Consider the following 18,660-nt stretch of genomic DNA (forward strand, 5'->3'; position numbering starts at 1 on the left):
TGTGGATCTTTTGTCTAAAATGGGGCACTTTATTCCCTTACAAAAACTACCAAGAGCTACAGAATTTAGTGAAGGGTTCTGAAACCATATTGGAAAACTACATGGCCTTCCCAGTAAAATAATTTCCGACAGGGGCCCTCAATTTGTTTCAAAATTCTGGAGTCGGTTGTGCACACATTTAGGAATTGAAATAGCATTATCCTCCGCTTCTCACCCACAGACTGACAGCCAGACAGAAAAAGTTAATCAATACCTTAAACAAAGTCTACGGTGCCTAACCTCCATTATATCGGCTCATTGGGATGAGGTCCTACCATTGGCAGAGTTTTCATACAACAATAGCTATCATGCAGCTTTAGGCTGTTCCCCTTTCTTTTTTATAACTGGCTTACATCCACGATCTATTCCTGCCATCCTTCCAGATTTATGCCTGCTGTGACCAAAAGATTAACAGAATTGGGGGAATTTCAAGAACAAGCCAAGCGTAGTTTAGCCAACAATAAACAAAAAGGTCAAATTATCAGTCGATAAACACAAAACACCAGCATCACCCTATAAAGTAGGGGATCTCGTCTGGTTATCAACCAGAAATATCCAGATTGAAGGCCCCAAGAAACTAAAACCTAGGTTCATTGGCCCCTTTCCCATAAATAACATTTTGAATCCAGTTTCAATGAGATTAACTTTGCCCTCGGAATATGCCAATCACCCAGTTTTTCGTGTATCTTTGCTCAAACCACATGATCCGGTGTAGTGACTGAGGTATTGGTGCTTTTTTGGCTCGGTTATGACCGTTGCCCACCACCATCTCAATATATGCTGCTGTCAATCGAACATGTATGGTGTTTTGTCCATTCCCGACCTTTATTTCACCTAGTTGGTAGGGCTTGCCTATAGACTTTGACAGCTTTATGTCCCCTTATATGCTGCTTTTTGCTCTTTTTCGGGCCTAAAGGCCTATGCTCGAGCGATGCTATGTTCTTTTCTGACACCATCCTGCTAAGCCTCTTTAGGTGAAAGGCAATGTTTTAGTTTAAATGTGTTGTTCGCTAGTAGTGAACCAGCAAGCACCGGTTCTTGTCGGAGAAATGTACTCTCTTCGCGCTGGAGCCATAACAAAAGCTTGGCCAGCTGCTGTTGTGTGCCAGGTACGGAAAGGTACAGGAATCTCATGAGAACGGTAGGCGGGCTCTTCTAGAAGCTTCGAGAGAGAGCTACATTCTATATTAGTGAAAGCGGGTCCAAGTGAGGGTGAGAGGATTGTCTGGTGGTTTTGGCGGTCTGGTGAAGCATCACAGTGCAGACGTGCAGTCGTGTTTGTGGAACAGAGAGTCCTGACCCAACCGAAGAGGGAAAGAGAGACGGACCTGTCTTCAGATTGCAGATGTCTAATAATATGGTGAGGTGTTCCATGTATGACTCATTTCATCTAATTATTCCTTTATTTTCAGGTTCTATATGTGTGTATGAATATTAATAAGTCATTTCTTTCTATGTCCTTTCATCATTGTCTAATAAAAGACCCCAATTTGCATTAATTCCATTTGTTTGTTGTCACTAAGAGAGAGTGTGGGTTCTTCTTAACCAGGTGCTGTAATATAGAAGGAGGAGTGATTCCCTTCTTACAGGTAACTGATGATGGGAAGGTGTGCTGCTCATAATTAGGGATGACTACATGGGAGAATATATAATTTGTCCTTATTCTCTGTGGAGGATGGTCGGGCCCCTTTTTTACCAAGTGCTTACAGAGGGATGTGCTAGTTCCCCTCTAATGAGTACTTGTAGATACGGAAGGGAAATCGGCTCCTAAGCAGGAATACCTAAATTGCTGGTAGACCAACCCAACATAGCGTAAGAGGTTCAAGTTCAAGTTCAAGTTCATGTATTTATAAAGCGCACTACTCACCCAGAGGGTCTCAAGGCGCTGGAGGGAGGGGTTTACTTTTTATCGAATAGCCATGTTTTCAGTTCTTTTCTGAAGGAGATGTGATTCTGAGTAAGGCGGAGGTGGGTGGGGAGTGAGTTCCAGGTCTTGGCAGCCAGGAAGGAGAAGGATCTGCCACCCATGGTGGTTTTTCAGATGCGCGGGACTGCGGCGAGGGCTTGATTGGATGATCTTAGTTGGCGGGTGGGATAATAGAAGGACAGTCGGGTGTTGAGGCATTCGGGTCCTAGATTATAAAGGGCCTTGTGTGCATGGGTAAGAAGGCGGAAAGTAATTCTTTTGTTGACGGGAAGCCAGTGGAGGTTTTTTAAGTGACCGGTGATGTGCTCTTGGCGCGGGATGTCTAATATGAGTCTCGCTGATGCGTTTTGGATGCGCTGGAGTTTTTTCTGCAATTTTGTTGTAATTCCGGCGTAGAGTGTGTTGCCATAGTCCAGTCGACTCGTGACCAGTGCATGGGTGACAGTCTTTCTTGTTTCGAGGGGGATCCAGCGGAAGATCTTTTTGAGAATGCGAAGGACGTTGAAGCAGGAGGACGATACGGCCTTGACTTGTCTGGACATTGAGAGGGAGGAGTCTAGAATGAAGCCAAGGTTACGTGCATGGTCTGTGGGTGTGGGCGCAGATCCCAAAGCGGAAGGCCACCAGGAGTCGTCCCAAGCTGAGGGGGAGGATCCTAGGATGAGCACCTCCGTCTTGTCTGAGTTGAGTTTTAAGCGGCTCTGTTTCATCCATTCGGCTACTTCTTTCATACCTTCGTGAAGGTTGTTTTTGGCGGTGTTGGGGGTCTTTGGTGAGGGAAAGGATTAGCTGGGTGTCGTCGGCGTAGGAGATGATGTTGAGGTTGTGTTGACGTGCGATGGAGGCGAGGGGACTCATGTAGACGTTGTAGAGGGTGGGACTGAGTGAGGAGCCTTGAGGTACGCCACAGATGACTTCGGTGGGCTCTGAGTAGAATGGGGGGAGTCGGACTCTCTGTGTTCTCCCGGCTAGGAATGAGATGATCCAGTCCAAGGCTTTTCCTTGTATGCCGATGTTGTTGAGGCGTTGTATGAGGGTGTTGTGACAGACAGTGTCGAAGGCGGCGGAGAGGTCGAGTAGGATGAGGGCCACTGTTTCACCGTTGTCCAGGAGTGCTCGGATGTCATCGGTCGCCGCAATGAGGGCGGTTTCGGTGCTGTGTTTGGCTCGAAAGCCGTTCTGTGAGGGATCCAGGGAGTTCTTGGATTCAAGGAAGGCTGCTAGTTGGCTATTGACGGCTTTCTCGATGACTTTGGCCGGGAAAGGGAGGAGGGAAATGGGTCGGTAGTTTTTCAGATCTGAGGGGTCTGCTGTTGGTTTTTCAGAAGGGCGCTGAGTTCGGCGTGTTTCCATATTTCTGGAAAGGTGGCGGAGTCGAAGGAGCAGTTGATGACATCGCGGAGTTGGGGAGCGATGATGGAGTCAGCTTTGTTGAAGATGAAGTGGGGGCAGGGGTCAGAAGGTGAGCCAGAGTGGATTGAGTTCATGAGGCGAATGGTGTCTTCAATGGTGATTGGGTTCCAGGAGTTGAGGTAGTTAGTTGGAGGGGTGGGATCTGAGGTGGGTGGGGTGAGTTGGTCATTGGGAGTGTTCTTGAAGCTGTTGTGGATGTCTGCAATTTTGTTGTAGAAGAAGGAGGATAGCGCATCGCAGAGGTCTTGGGAGTATGTACTGATTTTCACCGGAAGGTGTTGCTGATTCGCACCAGGGCGCGTTGCTCGCATAAGTGCGCGTTGAACGTCGGAAGACGTTGCTGACTTGATTTGATATTTGATTCGTCGGAAGACGTTGCTGATTTGATATTGATTCGTCGGAGGACGTTGCTGATTTGATATTGATTCGTCGGAAGACGTTGCTGATTTGATATCGATTCACACCAGGGTGCGTTGCTCGCGTAAGTGCGCGTTGATCGTCGGAAGACGTTGCTGACCTGATTTGATATTTGATTCTGATTCGTCGGAGGACGTTGCTATACATACCCTCTGAGCTTTGATCTATAGTATCTTTAGTTATTTATGTTACTCCTCTCTCAGATAGGTAGTCTGAATGTGGTGTTTTGTTGTAAGGCATTCTGGGAAGGGACTGTGATGAGTAATTACTTTATAGCTAACTAGCTGAAACACCAGAAAAGTAGGAAAATATCAGTCATTACATCAGTCCACATGAAAAGACAACCCTCCTCTACCTGTTGTAGTTGGAGACAATATTGCATATGAAGAAAATCGCATTATAGATGCAAAACGTAAACATGGTCGATTACAGTATTTAATTAACTGGAAGGGTTATGATGCGTCAGAAAGATCCTGGAAACAGGAACACATGTACATACTACAAGATTGGTCAGATCTTTCCATGCCTTGCATCCGGAAAAACCCTGTCACATACGAAGACCTTTGGGGGGGCAGGAGGCATTTCCTGCATGTGTAAACGTTCTTGGCATGTACACGTGAATTACTTGGGAAAGATCTAAGGCCCAAATCACCTTCACATGCACACGTGAGAAAACCTGAGACCCAAAGCAATTTAAACCCCACCCACTTGGTTCCCGATGCTTCGCTTCGTGCCTAAACACTCACCTGACTCCGGACCTTGGTGGCAAATACTCCGAAGCTCTTTAGCGCTCCACCCTGCTTCCTTCCCTGTCTTCACTCAGTGTCTTCGGCTGTGTTCTTGCTCCCCGGAGCACATTTCAGACATTCCTTCCTGTTTCTGAATTTCCGGCTCCAGATCCTCTCCCGGCACTGTTTCCGATTTCCTGCAAAAGAGAAAAGAAAAGAGAAACAACAAAGGGATGCCAAGCAACACCTCGCTCTGAATGGTAAAGCGTTAGCATGCTTGAACACATACCAGTAAGAATTTAAACTTTATGAAAACTGTGGCAGACCTCTTGACCTTCTATAAATCAAGAGAACGTTTTGAAACTCTTCCTGAAACAATCCAAGGACTTTAAGGACATTGAGTAAGTGAAGAATGTTAAAGTAAAACAGACATTTGTGTAAATACCTTGAGTCTGATTAGAAGACTGAAAGGAAACAGAGAGCTCGATTGTTGTTATTATTTATATATATTTAATGTGAAATTACGGAGCAAATATTGTAAAGGAAATCAGTAACTCTTGAGATAATTTGAGCAATCACAGATTATTAGTGCACCTGTAGTGTTTTTTTTGTTTATTCTTTCTTTTAGTTTCAAGAATCCTTTTGAGAAAAGGTCAAGGGTAATTCAGGTATACCTAATTAATAGTTCCAAAGCAGATGTTTGACCTAAAAAAGTGATTTAGGGTGTTCAGATTAATCGGGTACATTTATCAGATTATACACGAGCTGAAAACTGAAGCCCAGTAACACTTTGCCTTTCTCGAGAGACATTCTACACGACTGAATTGTCAAGTCGGTCTACAAGAATCCAGTGTGTCTTCTCTTTTCTCGCGTCCCTATTCCCCCCTCCCCCGGTGTTCGATCAGGGCAGCAAGTGAATCCTATCCTTGCCTCTCTGGTGGAGTTCAGAGTGAGTTGGGTAATAGAAGCATCAAGGAAGGAACAAACCGGAGTACAGGCGGGTGAATTCGTGACACCATGGGCCCCAGGGACCACCACCTCCAAGGGGCTTTGTACTCGTTGGGAGGGGGGGCCGCACAGCCCCCATTCTAGAGCCCTTGATGGCCTGGGGAATATCACCCCCTAGGGCCAGCTGCAATGTCTCCTGCCATGCCATAGAAAACTCTGCTTTGCTTCTTGGAAGCGAGAGCAGGAAACCTGCTCTCGCTTTCAAGAAGCAAAGCAAAATTGCTTTTGGGCAAGGGGAGCTGCATGTTAGCAGCTCCCCTTGCCCAAAAGCAATTATGGCTCCCGCAGGAGGCGAGGAGCCGGCAGGGACCGTGGGGGCATTGGGGCTCCCCCTAAATTGAGGGTCGGCCCCCGGGGTGCTGGTTTCCTTCACAGCGGGCTCTTCCCTCAAGGCAGATTGGTATCCTAGCGCTGCTGCGCCAGACACTGATCACATTTAAAATTGTGGCGATTTATTTTAGTACTACTGCGCAGAACTGTGTACATTGCCTGCTTACATAGTGAGCATTTTGTTATCGTAGCACTGCGCTGGTCAGCTTCATTAGTAGCATTTAAAGTGTGCCACATCGTAGCGCTATATCGTAGCGCTACATCGCATTGCCTTAGTCACTCGCCTGGTTTCGCTTTTGTCTCATCCATTTTGTTGTTTGTTTGGCCCCCAGCCCGCCCCTCCACCCCGCCCCCGCCTCCCAGCTGATCCTTCCCCCCACAGATAGTATAGGAATCACCCTGCCTGCACTCGCGCTGTGACCATCCTGACTCCTGTTGAGGAGGTCGCTCCCCACGATCCCCGCCACCGCAGTGCTGGTTTCCTTCACAGCGGGCTCTTCCCTCAAGGCAGATTGGTATCGTAGCGCTGCTGCGCCAGACACTGATCACATTCAAAATTGTGACAATTTATTTTAGTACTACTGCGCAGAACTGTGTAAATTGCCTGCATACATAGTGAGCATTTTGTTATCGTAGCACTGTGCTGGTCAGCTTCATTATTAGCATTTAAAGTGTGCCACATCGTAGCGCTATATCGTAGCGCTACATCGCATTGCCTTAGTCACTCACCTGGTTTCGCTTTTGTCTCATCCATTTTGTTGTTTGTTTGCCCCCCAGCCCGCCCCTCCACCCCGCCCCCACCTCCCAGCTGATCCTACACCGCCCCACCCACCCCCCCTCCACTATTCACTTATGACAGATGCTTTTGCGCACAGCGTTTACGCGCAGCGGTCACGCACCATGCGCGCTGAAGGCGCGCCAAAGGTAAGCCCGTCTAAGCCCGTCCGTGCCTGGACCGCGCCCAGCGCCATACCCCCTGGTCCTCGCAAAACCCACTCCTCCCGCATTACGTACGATTCCGCATCCCTCTCAGCACTCAATCCCGGCCGACTCCACGACTGCTACCAAGCCGCCCCTGGAATCACCCATGGACCCTTCACCTGCCACTCCTGCAAACTCGACTGCATCAGGACCAACCCTAAATCCACATCCTCCAAACAGAGCTCCAACACTAACCACCTGAAGTGCATCCTACTCAACACCCGCTCGGTCCACAGACACGCCATTGAACTCTGGAACCTACTCGACACCACTTCGCCGGACGTCGCCTTCCTTACAGAAACCTGGATGAACGCCTCTTCAGCGCCCGACATCGCCATAGCCATCCCGGACACTTATAAGATCATCGGAAAAGACCGCATCAACCAAACAGGAGGAGGCATCGCCATCGTCCATAAGAACACCATACGAATCACGACCAGCTCTAACGACAAGCTCGGGACCGCCGAACACCTTCACTTCCAGATCCACCCCGACCCCAGGACCACACTTAGAGGCACCCTCATATACAGACCACCAGGAACACGCACGCAATTCAGCGAAGACATCATTGACTTCATCAGCCCACTTGCCCTTGCCTCCGAGAACTACATACTACTGGGAGACCTCAACTTCCACCTGGAAAAGAATAACGACAGAAACACCACCAACCTTCTGGACAATCTCGCCAATCTCGGACTCAAACAACTCGTTGACACCCCCACCCACCTGGCCGGACACACGCTCGACCCCATCTTCACCTCCAGCAAGCACATCTCCTTCGATCTCACCACAGCTCTCCATTGGACGGACCACAGCTGCGTTCACTTCAGCTACAAAAAGACCACGTCCCACAATCCCCCACAACCTATTCCTCGAAGAAACTGGAACAAAATCACCACCGACCAACTCTTCACATCACTTAACCAAAACCCTCCTACCATATCATAGGACCCAAACCTAGCTGCTAACAAACTCACACATTGGATCACCCACAGCGCTGACAAACTAACACCCTTGAAAAACCTCCAGATCAAACAAGGCAGCAAAAAGGCCCCCTGGTTCAATGATGACCTTAAGAAATCCAAGAAATTATGTCGTACTCTCGAGAAAAGCTGGAGAAAAAAACCCAACCACTGATAACATGACCACCTTCAAGGACGCCACCCGCAAACACCACCAATTGATCCGATCCACAAAGAAATCAGCATTCAAGGATCGACTCAACAACAACGCCCACAACAGCAAGGAATTATTCAACATCGTCAATGAATTTACCAACCCCACCGCCAGCACCAACGACATCACTCCCTCCCAAGATCTCTGCGACTCTTTAGCCTCTTTCTTCCACAACAAAATCGCCGACATACATAACAGCTTTGAAAACCATTCCGAAGAACAGTCCATTCCACCCACCTCCGAACCAAAAGAACACTCTCACAACCTCTGCGCCTGGAACCCAATCACTACCGAAGACACCATCCGCCTGATGAACTCCATCCACTCTGGCTCACCAACCGACCCATGTCCCCACCACATCTTCAACAAAGCAGATTCCATCATCGCACCCCATCTCCGCGATGTCATCAACTGTTCCTTCAACTCCGCAACCTTCCCGGAAAGCTGGAAACATGCCGAACTCAGCGCCCTTCTGAAGAAACCCACAGCAGACCCCTCTGAACTTAAGAACTACCGCCCCATCTCACTCCTTCCATTCCCTGCTAATGTCATTGAGAAAGCCGTCAATAACCAGCTCACCACCTTCCTTGAATCCAACAACTCCCTCGACCCCTCTCAGTCCGGCTTCCGAGCCAAACACAGCACTGAAACCGCCCTCATCGCTGCTACAGACAACATCAGAACGCTACTGGACAACGGAGAAACAGTTGCCCTTATCCTACTTGACCTCTCCGCCGCCTTCGACACAGTCTGCCATAGCACCCTCATACAACGCCTCAGCAACGTCGGAATACAAGGAAAAGCTTTGGACTGGATCATCTCGTTCCTCGATGGAAGAACCCAGAGAGTCCGCCTCCCCCTTTTAGATCAGAAGCCACCAAAGTCATCTGCGGCGTACCACAAGGATCATCACTCAGCCCCACCCTCTTCAACGTCTACATGAGTCACCTCGCATCCATCGCGCGACAACACAACCTCAACATCATCTCCTACGCAGACGACACCCAGCTGATCCTCTCCCTCACCAAAGACCCAAACACTGCCAAAACAAACCTACACGAAGGAATGAAAGAAGTAGCCGAATGGATGAAGAACAGTCGTCTAAAACTAAACTCTGACAAAACAGAAGTTCTTATCTTAGGATCATCCCCCTCTGCTTGGGACGACTCATGGTGGCCACCGGCCCTGGGTACAGCACCCTTACCTACAGACCACCACGCAACCTGGGCTTCATCCTAGACTCCTCCCTCTCAATGACCAGACAAGTCAACGCTGTCTCATCTTCTTGCTTCAACATCCTACGCATGCTCAAAAAAATCTTCCGTTGGATCCCCACCGATACAAGAAAGACAGTCACCCACGCACTGGTCACTAGCCGACTGGATTATGGAAATACCCTTTACGCCGGAACCACAGCCAAACTACAAAAAAAACTCCAGCGCATACAAAACGCCTCAGCCAGCCTCATACTGGACATCCCCCGTCAAGCTCACATCTCCAGTCACCTGAAAGACCTCCACTGGCTCCCCGTCAACAAGAGAATAACGTTCTGCCTCCTCACCCACGCACACAAAGCCCTCTACGACCTAGGACCCGAATGCCTCAACACACGTCTGTCCTTCTACACACCCACCCGCCAACTACGATCGTCCAATCAAGCCCTCGCCGTAATTCCGCGCATCCATAGATCCACCATGGGAGGAAGATCATTCTCCTACTTAGCGGCCAAAACCTGGAATTCCCTCCCCAATCACCTCCGCCTTACACAGAACCACCTCTCCTTCAGAAAGCAGCTCAAAACCAGGCTTTTCGATAAGTAATGCACCCACCCTCCCTTAAACGCCTTGAGACCCCCTGGGTGAGTAGTGCGCTATATAAATTACTGAACTTGAACTTTAACAAATGGCATGGGAGGGGGGCCACAAAGCCGCCTCCCCTTTAGTTTATTGCTTTTTTTTAAATGGAAGGGCAGCCCTGGGGGATGTGGTCCCCGGGGGCTAGAGGTGGCCCAGGGGACTGAGGCCACGCTGTCCCCCTACCGGCAACATTTTTTACCACAAGGCCAGGTCCTGGGGGATTGGGTCCCCGGGGTCAGAAATGACCCAGGGGCATGGGGACCCCCTCCCTGCAAAAAAATAAATAAAACAAAACCAGGCTCCGGGGGATGGGGTCGCCGGGGCCAATAGTGGCCCAGGGATTGTGGATTTCCTCTCCAAGGTACATAAACTCTTTAATAATTTTATTTGGCAGGATAAGGAACCGAGAATTTCCCTGAAAAAACTTCAACTGCCAAAAGACAAAGGGGGTGTAGGTCTACCTAACTTTAGATGCTACCAAACGGCATTCTTGTGCAAACAAGGAGCAAATTGGTTCCTTAACCAACAAGAATACACTCCTGTGTGGGTTCATGTTGAAAAATCCATCATTCACAACCTGCCTCTCTCCGCTATAATGACTATGGACTCTTCAGCCTTTACTCAATCAAAATATATATTTCTCAACACTAGGCGGGCTCTACTTAGCCTTAAGAGACACTGTAAAGCTAAAATAAAATTCTCCAAATCAAACCTAGCATCGTTCTGGTTTAACCCGGCTATAAAGGATGAGTGCGGAATTGTCTTTTGGGAGGACTGGGCTAACAAGGGTCTGAATTTGATGCGGGACCTTTACGACAGAACTTCCCTGCTACCTTTTGCCACCTTACAATCGCAATTTGATCTCCAACCGCTCAACTTTTACAGGTTTCTACGCCTTAAAGCACTTGTCTCTGCCAGAGCCATTGTCCCGCAGCAACCCACTCTATGCACCAAGCTAGCTCATCTTATGTCACAAGGCCACATGGTATCAAAAATATATAAACTCATATCACCGTCACCACAGAAAATACATAGAAAGTGTGAGAGGGATTGGGAAAACGAAACAAACTCCTCTAACCTGGTTTTTGATTGGGACAAGATTCCTCTCACCCCTTTCTACAATAAAATATCCCCGATATTATCCCAGACCAAACATATGTTGATAAATAGATCCTACTGGACACCTGAGAAACTCTTCAAGCTCAAACTTCTGGACAGTCCCCTTTGCTGGCACTGTAAAGCACACGCGGGTAACATGGCGCATATGTTCTTTTATTGTCCGTTGCTCCAAACATTCTGGGATAAGATCTATGCCTACATCCATCGCACCTTCCACTTCAGTCCACCTAGGGACTTCTCATATATTCTCCTAGGCGCGATTGATCCGAATATTACTAGGGAACATGACAGATACCTCCTAGACCTTATGCCAACGCTGGCTAGCAAAATTATCCTGAGCAAGTGGAAGAACGCTTCTGACGTCTCCTTTGTGCACTGGCAAGAATGGCTAGCTTCATTGAGGGGTGCGGATAACGACGTTTTACATTCCTCCCCCTGGCAAAAGCCTCACGCCAAACTCTGGAGTTTGCTTGACTCCTTGGAACTCTGTTATGACCCACCTTAGATGCACTGACAAAGGGCTTGCTATGTCTCTACATGACCGCTGCTGCTACATTGGGCATTACTCCCGACAGGTATGACGGATGTCCGGACACAAGCAATTTCTACAAACCTTGTTGCGGTCATTCCTTTCTCCTTGTCTAACCTCTCCCCCTCTTCTTCCCTCTTTGTCTTCTTTGTCTTCTTAGTTCCTTCCGCTCCAAGAGACAGAGAGGTATGTTTGGATATCTGAAACAATGCTTCTTCTGCTTGACAATTATATGACTCGATGGTGTATTTCCCACGGATGTGTTATGTTACTTGCATCTTCTTATTTCCTGCTGACCACATTGAATGTAATTATCCAGGCATTGTTCATTGTACCTATCTTGCGAGCTAATTATTGCATGACGTCCTTCCTTTTCTTTGTACTGTTATGTTTTTGTACTTTAATAAAAAAAGATTTGAAATAAAAAACAAATATTAAGAGAAGGCGGGCCACACAGCCCCCTCCTAAAAAACGAAAAAGAAAACCGAATCTGGATCTCGCCGTAGGCCCGCCCCCTCCCTGTACCACTTGAAAACACGCCTTCTGGCGCGTTTTGGGTAGGGGGATGAAGTCCCCTCGCATCTTATGGGTCCTTAGGGGCCAACTAGCCCACTAGGTACCTGCAGCAAGCACCACACAGTGGGATTGCTGAGAGTTGGTCCGAGGCCACTCCCTTTTTTACACCACTTTGCAAACGCGCCTTGTGGCGCATTGCTGATGGGGCAATGAGGTCCTGTTGTGCCCTGAGGCCCTCAGCACTAAAGTGAACTTCATCCCCTGAGCAGCAGTGTGCCAGGAGTCACGTTTGCAGAATGGTGTAAAAAGGTGGCGTGGCCTTTGAACACTCTCAGCAGTCCAGCTGTATGGGGCTTACTGGAGGTAACAGGAGGGCTAGTTGGCCCTGAGGGACAGGGCACTGTCGCATTTAAAACTCACATGTGATCAATGGCACTGGTCTGCATTTTCTGAGACTCTGGCTTTACTGCCTCACTGATGAGTGATCCTATCCACTTTCGGGTACTCACTGACACCCAATGTGCTCCTCAGCCCTTACCTCTACGCTCAAAGATATCAATTTATAATAGGATCTTCCAGTTAAGACATAGGCTAGTTAGTAAATTCTCTCTCTCTCAATCTATGCAGCCTCCATTTGTAACTGCTTCGACTGCCTACTCTTTGGAGTGCGGCACGTTGGCAATCAAAGTCTTGTATAGATTATGATTACTGGACTATTTATACTTCACAGATGTGCCTGCGATTACTCTGTGGCATACTTTTTCCCTAAAACAGCAGTCTACAGACAGTATTTCCCTGTGAAAACTAGGTGGCATTGAAAGTCGATGTACCATTCTATTGTGAGTTAACTTCAAAACTGTTTATCATGAATTTTTTTAATGGATCAATATTCCCACCACCTACAAGTGGTGTAATTGTTTTGATTTTCATTAGTAAATTCCCGTGCAAAAGACATTGCTACCTGCGCCTGGTTATAGTATTTATGAAAAGTACGTCAATTGATGAGATAAAAACCTTTAACATCACAAATTCTTTCTCTGCAGCCTTTTTTCTCAGTCCACTTTACTTTCTCTCCTTACATGTCTCTCACAAATGTGGTCCTTTTCAGCCTCTCATTCCCTCACTCTAGTGGTCCTTCATGCTCTTACTTTATCACTTACTTTCTCTTTCTAGCTTCTCACTTTCTTTTTCCCGTATTATCTCACTGTTTTCTTTTAACTCTCTTCCTCTTTTTCAACAGCCTTTTATTCTTTCAATCTTGTTTTTTTCTCACTCTTTTTTTCTTGCATTTACTTTTTATGTCTCACTGTCTGTTGTATTTTCGCTCTCTTAATCTTGTTCTCTTCTGCTAGCTCTGCTGCTCTTTTTATCCCTCTGTTCTTCTCTCATCCTCATCTTTGTCTCCTTTTATCTCTCTTTATTTTTGCCTTATTTGATCTTCTTCTCAACCATTGTCTGCATCACCCTCTTTCTTTCCTCTTTTTCACTCTGTTCTCTGATACCTTTGGGTTTCCTCTTGCTCTCCATTCTCATCTTTCTCTCTCTCCACCCTACTTGCAGAGTGTGCACCTTTAAGCACTCTGAATAAGGGGGACATCATATCTGACAATCTCTGGCTGATATCCATCATCTCACAAATTCTAAATGCTAACCTTTGACTTTTTCACTCTATTCTATAATTCCCTTGATTTTGCAGTCACTTTCATGTTAATTTGTTTCTCTTTTGCTCTGGTTCTTACCCTATGTCATTCTCTCATGCTATTTCTTACTTCGATTTCACATTCTCTTATTCTATCTTTCTATCTCTTTTGCTATTTCGGTCACACATAAGACTACCAGATTTTGAAAACAACAAAAAAACTGTATATTTTAAAAAATCTAAAAGAAGAATGACTATTTTACGTTAACTGAGGGGTATGGGAAGACAGTGCTTATCAACATCGAAACGCCAAGGAAATAAATAAAAGGCCATTTTAAACACCGTTTCATACCTGCTAATTAAATTGCTTTCTGATAACAGAAACTAGCCAGTCCTCCAATGGAATACATAAAAATGTGCCTCTTTCAGTTAGCCCTCTATGAAAACAGGGACACAAGACAAATTTCTTGAAATTTGAAAAACTGGGGTTGTCCTGGTAAATCCGGGGCACCTGGTCACCCTAATCACACATGCACTTCATAACCTTTGTTTCTCCTTTGCTGTTTTCCGTTCTGTTTTTCTACAACATTCACTCTTTTATATATCCCCATTTTCTCTCTTGCTTTAGTTTCTTCTATCTATTCTCTGCATATCAGGTTTCAGAGAGGTCCTTCCAGGTCGCAGAGTTGAAAGGGTCTTATCTAATGTATGGTTCATATGAGGGCAGATGGAGTCACATGAGGGCACATAAATGTAAACAGCCCAGTGCAACCAACTCTCAGGGCACCGAAGGCTAGGGGTCAAAGTTCAAAATGCTCCTAGGACAGAGAACATAGGCACATCTATTGTTAGTGCAGCAGGCACAGTGGCACTAGGGCTGAAGAAGAGGTAAGAGGCGAGGCCAAGGCAGAGACCAAGATGGTCGCTCGGCTTTGAAGCTCTGCCAGCAGTCGTTGAAACAACGTGATGTCCCGCTATCCAGCGAGGCTACCAGGCAGGGAAAAGACGCCTAAATGCAGCGGAAGGGATCCTGATTAAAAGTCTCCCTGCGGTGCTGCGAGAAAACCACCGGAACGGCAGAAATCGGCGACTCCAGGCGGACGGACGACTTTCAAGATGGCGGAATCGACGATATGAGGAGACTCCGGGTGCGGCGGAGGAGGGACTGAGCCAGCAGCTGGGGTGCTGTGAGTCACCGGGCCACGGGCCAGAGCGTTGAGCGGCCGCATTGTGGGCAAAGCGGCGCTCGGTACTGGCGGGAGGTCCGTTTGACCTCTGACGGTCCAAGCGCGGCACTCTTATGTCTGCGCTGATCGCGGGGGCACACAGGGATGCTCCCCCGTCGACACCTGGTACAGCATTTCCAAAGCGCCCTTGGGGATCTCCTCCCCGCATATGCACTCGCTCGGCCGCGGCCTGCGCTGTTCTCCCTCTCTTCCCCCACAGTTCTCCATTGCTGTAACGCTTCCTGGCGTGGCTGCGCTGATCCCGGAGCGAAAAACGGAATCCAAACCTCAGCAGTGTCTCCGCCCCAGCCACCAATTTATGCTGCAGCAAACTTGAAACATTAACTGCCCACTGCACATTGCCTTGTCTTCAAACAACCTGCTCCGTGGAAGTACTGTGCCTCGACCACTGCTGCGCCACAAGCTCCATTGTGGGAGACAATAGTGAAATACCCAAAACCTCCCCTGTTGCCAAGAAAATACAAACACGGGTTGGATGCCCATTCCTTGCTGATCAGTTCTGCTTGCCTAATCTCTCTTTGCCAGCTACTTGCACCTGCTCTGCGGTCATAACCAGAATACTCTGGCATTGGGCTTAATTAATACTTGGCGCGTGGAACTGCGGTATGGGCCGCAAAGACCCCAAACAGCATCTTCTCCCCTTCGAAAAGGTCACCGAAGTAGCCCAAGAAGCCCCTGACAACATGGCAGAAGGTGGCCAGAAAGACACAACACTAGAGGGTGATACCAACCAATTAGGTTCCCTGCTACCAGAGATGAGAGCGGGGTTCAGAGCCCTAGATGTGCGCTTTGATGCCCTAGACATGGCGGAACTGAGATAGAAGATCCAAGTTCACGACAGAAAACTCGACGTGGTGGAATCGCATACATCAGATCTAGGAGATGGAATGGCGCAATCCTTGAAAAGGCTTGGCCGAATGGAACATTACCTCAAAGACGTCGTGATCAAGAAAGAGGACGTAGAGGTACGCAGTCGCCAAAATAGCGTGCACATTTTGGGTGTTCCGGAATCGACAGCCACTGGTCGCATGGACACCTTGGTAGAAACAATCCTGATAGACTTGTTTTGTAGAGAAGTCTTCACTATGGGCTTTGTATTAGGACCCGCTAATAGATCACTAGGTCCAAGGCCCAATCCTGGATGCCCGCCCAGACCCATCACTGCCCGTGTCATGAACTTTAGGGATCGAGACACGGCCCTGCGCCTGGCACGAGAACCGGGCAAAATGGTATGGCAGGGCTCCAAGCTGTCCCTATACCCAGACTTTACAATCATGGTACAGGAGGCCAGGCAGAAATACACTGGAGTTAAGGCAACACTCAGAAATCTAGGACTGCTCTATCCAGCTCGGTTACGTGTTGGAATCAATGGGAGAGCCCGTGTCTTTGACAATCCTATGGAGGTGCAGGAGTTCTGTCACACTTACAAACTTAACAACAAACGCCCAGCTGAGGACAAAAGACTTCCCCCTCAGCAGAGTGGTTCAGATGACAGAATGGAACTATTCTCGGGATCTGGGCATAGCTAAACTGTTAATATGGCCTTCCTTTACATGGAGAATTTAATAAGTTGGGATTTCATTCGATCACTTTATAGTATCATTTTTTATTGCCACGTAGCTGTAGGGCCGCTGCCACCACCCCTAATGGTGTTCACCTTATAATTGTTGTGTGAATTTAGTAAGTACTATTTATGGTTGTTTTTCAGCGATGCAGAGGAACTATTAGTACTGCACTGTTTTTGGATAGTAATGGCTTTGCCTCTCTGGTAGGGTGGGGAGGTGTGGTAAATAAATAAATAATACCCTATTTTTGAATGAATAAATGAATAACAGATAGCTCAATAAATAAGAGTCAAGATTCGAGGTAGTAGGAGTTTTGCAGGTTTAATACAGCATAAGGACAGGAACAGGACGACCTGCACGGGAATAGGATGGCAGCTGCCGGGGACAGGATCGGGAATGACGGCAGGATAACTTTTTAATAACAGTGCATGAGCATATATACATAACGCAAACACATAGCATTACATTGCAATAGGCGTAGCAGTGGGTGGAGCAAAAGGCGTGGCGCGTAGCAGTCGCGAAAGATAAGGGTGAAAAGAGGTGTAACAGGGCGTATACATAGACATGTGATGCAAACGTAACAGAATATGTCATGAATGGGGCGGAAACCGTGGAGGGGGCTACCTAAGGAGCCGGGACCTCTAACCTGGTGGTGCGCGCAAACTGGCAATGACGTATCACTAGGAGAAGCTGGGGGCTATGAACTCTGTGCTAGGAGCAGAGACTGAAGTCTGGAGAGTCAGGGCGACATGTACCTAAGCAGTATCTAGTATCTGATGTTTAGAGAACATGTTGATATAAACTAGAAGTCAGGAGGGGAAAGGCTAACAGACTCTAAGACTGGACCATGCATTATTCTACATGTAGTGCGTGATGAGGAATATTAAATGACCATTAAATACAGTATTTCTCTTACATGGAGACGGGAAGGCTAGACAATGACGGAAACTATTGATGCGGTTCAGTAGCTTAGGAATGCAGAGAAGGAGGACTGAACTGATAACTGGAACCATAACACACTCTTGGCAGGTTCAGAGGCAGAGCCAGGCTGAACCGGGCACTGCGAGGCAGGAAGTAAGTGAAGGGTCGAGGATACAGGTGGGGGCTGGATGGCTCCTCAGCGAGGGCTCAGGAGACAGGAGCTGAATCTGATGTCCGGGCCCTTTTGAGGCCTAGAAACGGGGACTTTATAATGAAATAACGTGCACACTGGGAAACGTGGCAACGTAGCTTTACATAGGCCTGATATTCGTAGTATTCACGAGGACTGGAAACTGGCATACTAGAGGTGGACACAACTATAATTGCGTCTTTAATCAAACATAGGGAATACATATGCATATTAATCATGCACACATAACATATGATGGAGGAGGCGTAGGGACACAGAACATGGCAGAATTTACTTTTCCACATTCCCTCCTTGTCACTACGTTTCCATCAGGAAACATCAATATTCATGATACCATCTATCATTTCATACAGTATCATTTGCTCGTCTCGAATTATCCTGGAACGGGATTTAGAACAGGGCTTGGGACTAGGAATACAAGAGGTAGCACAAATGCCGCAAATCGCAGGGCCACATTGTATACAGAGGCAGCAGCTGAATATGATCGCTACTGCAATACCTAGAAAGGACAAGACTTTCCATACCCAGGCGGAAATTATATTCCAGAACCAACCGGACCATGTCCAGGTGCCTGGATCTTGGTGTAACAGATGGGCAATTTTATGGAGTCTGGTTATAGCTGAATAAACAGACGGTGCGTTATTTGGAATGAAAATGCAGCAACTAGATCCGATGACTCTACAGGCCCCGCCCCTATCGGCCAGTATGACGTCAAGGACGAGACGATTCTGTAAAACGACAAATCTCATAGCAGATTGCTCTTCAGTTAAATTACCTAGAGCAGAGGCAGTCTCATTTACTACAGCTTCAAGGGTTCTTGTTAACCTACGGATCAGTTTACTATTCTGGATAGGTCCTATAAAGAAGAAGAAACCTCTATTGAAATCTGTATACTGTTCTAGAGCAGTTTCAGTATAATCGACAATTGGGGACTCCCTTCTATGTCTAATGTGTACTAGATGTGTGTTTCTATGATAATCAGGTGGGGCTAGGAAAACTGGTGGCAGTAGGAAGGCAATGTAACAGGTTCCCTCCCAA

General features: G+C 47.4%; 1 protein-coding gene across 1 annotated transcript in view; it reads right to left on the reverse strand.

The window, feature by feature from the left end:
* The window catches only part of LOC144806551 (uncharacterized), a 64,001-nt gene that overhangs the window by 25,230 nt on the left and 20,111 nt on the right, over nucleotides 1-18,660 (reverse strand). Inside the window, exon 2 of the mRNA XM_078672891.1 lies at nucleotides 4,543-4,721. The gene's annotated coding sequence lies outside the window, so the exon portion shown is untranslated. The remainder of the gene's footprint in view (nucleotides 1-4,542; nucleotides 4,722-18,660) is intronic.

This window comes from Lissotriton helveticus (assembly GCF_964261635.1).
Source record: "Lissotriton helveticus chromosome 1_1 unlocalized genomic scaffold, aLisHel1.1 SUPER_1_unloc_85, whole genome shotgun sequence".
NCBI lineage: Eukaryota > Metazoa > Chordata > Amphibia > Caudata > Salamandridae > Lissotriton > Lissotriton helveticus.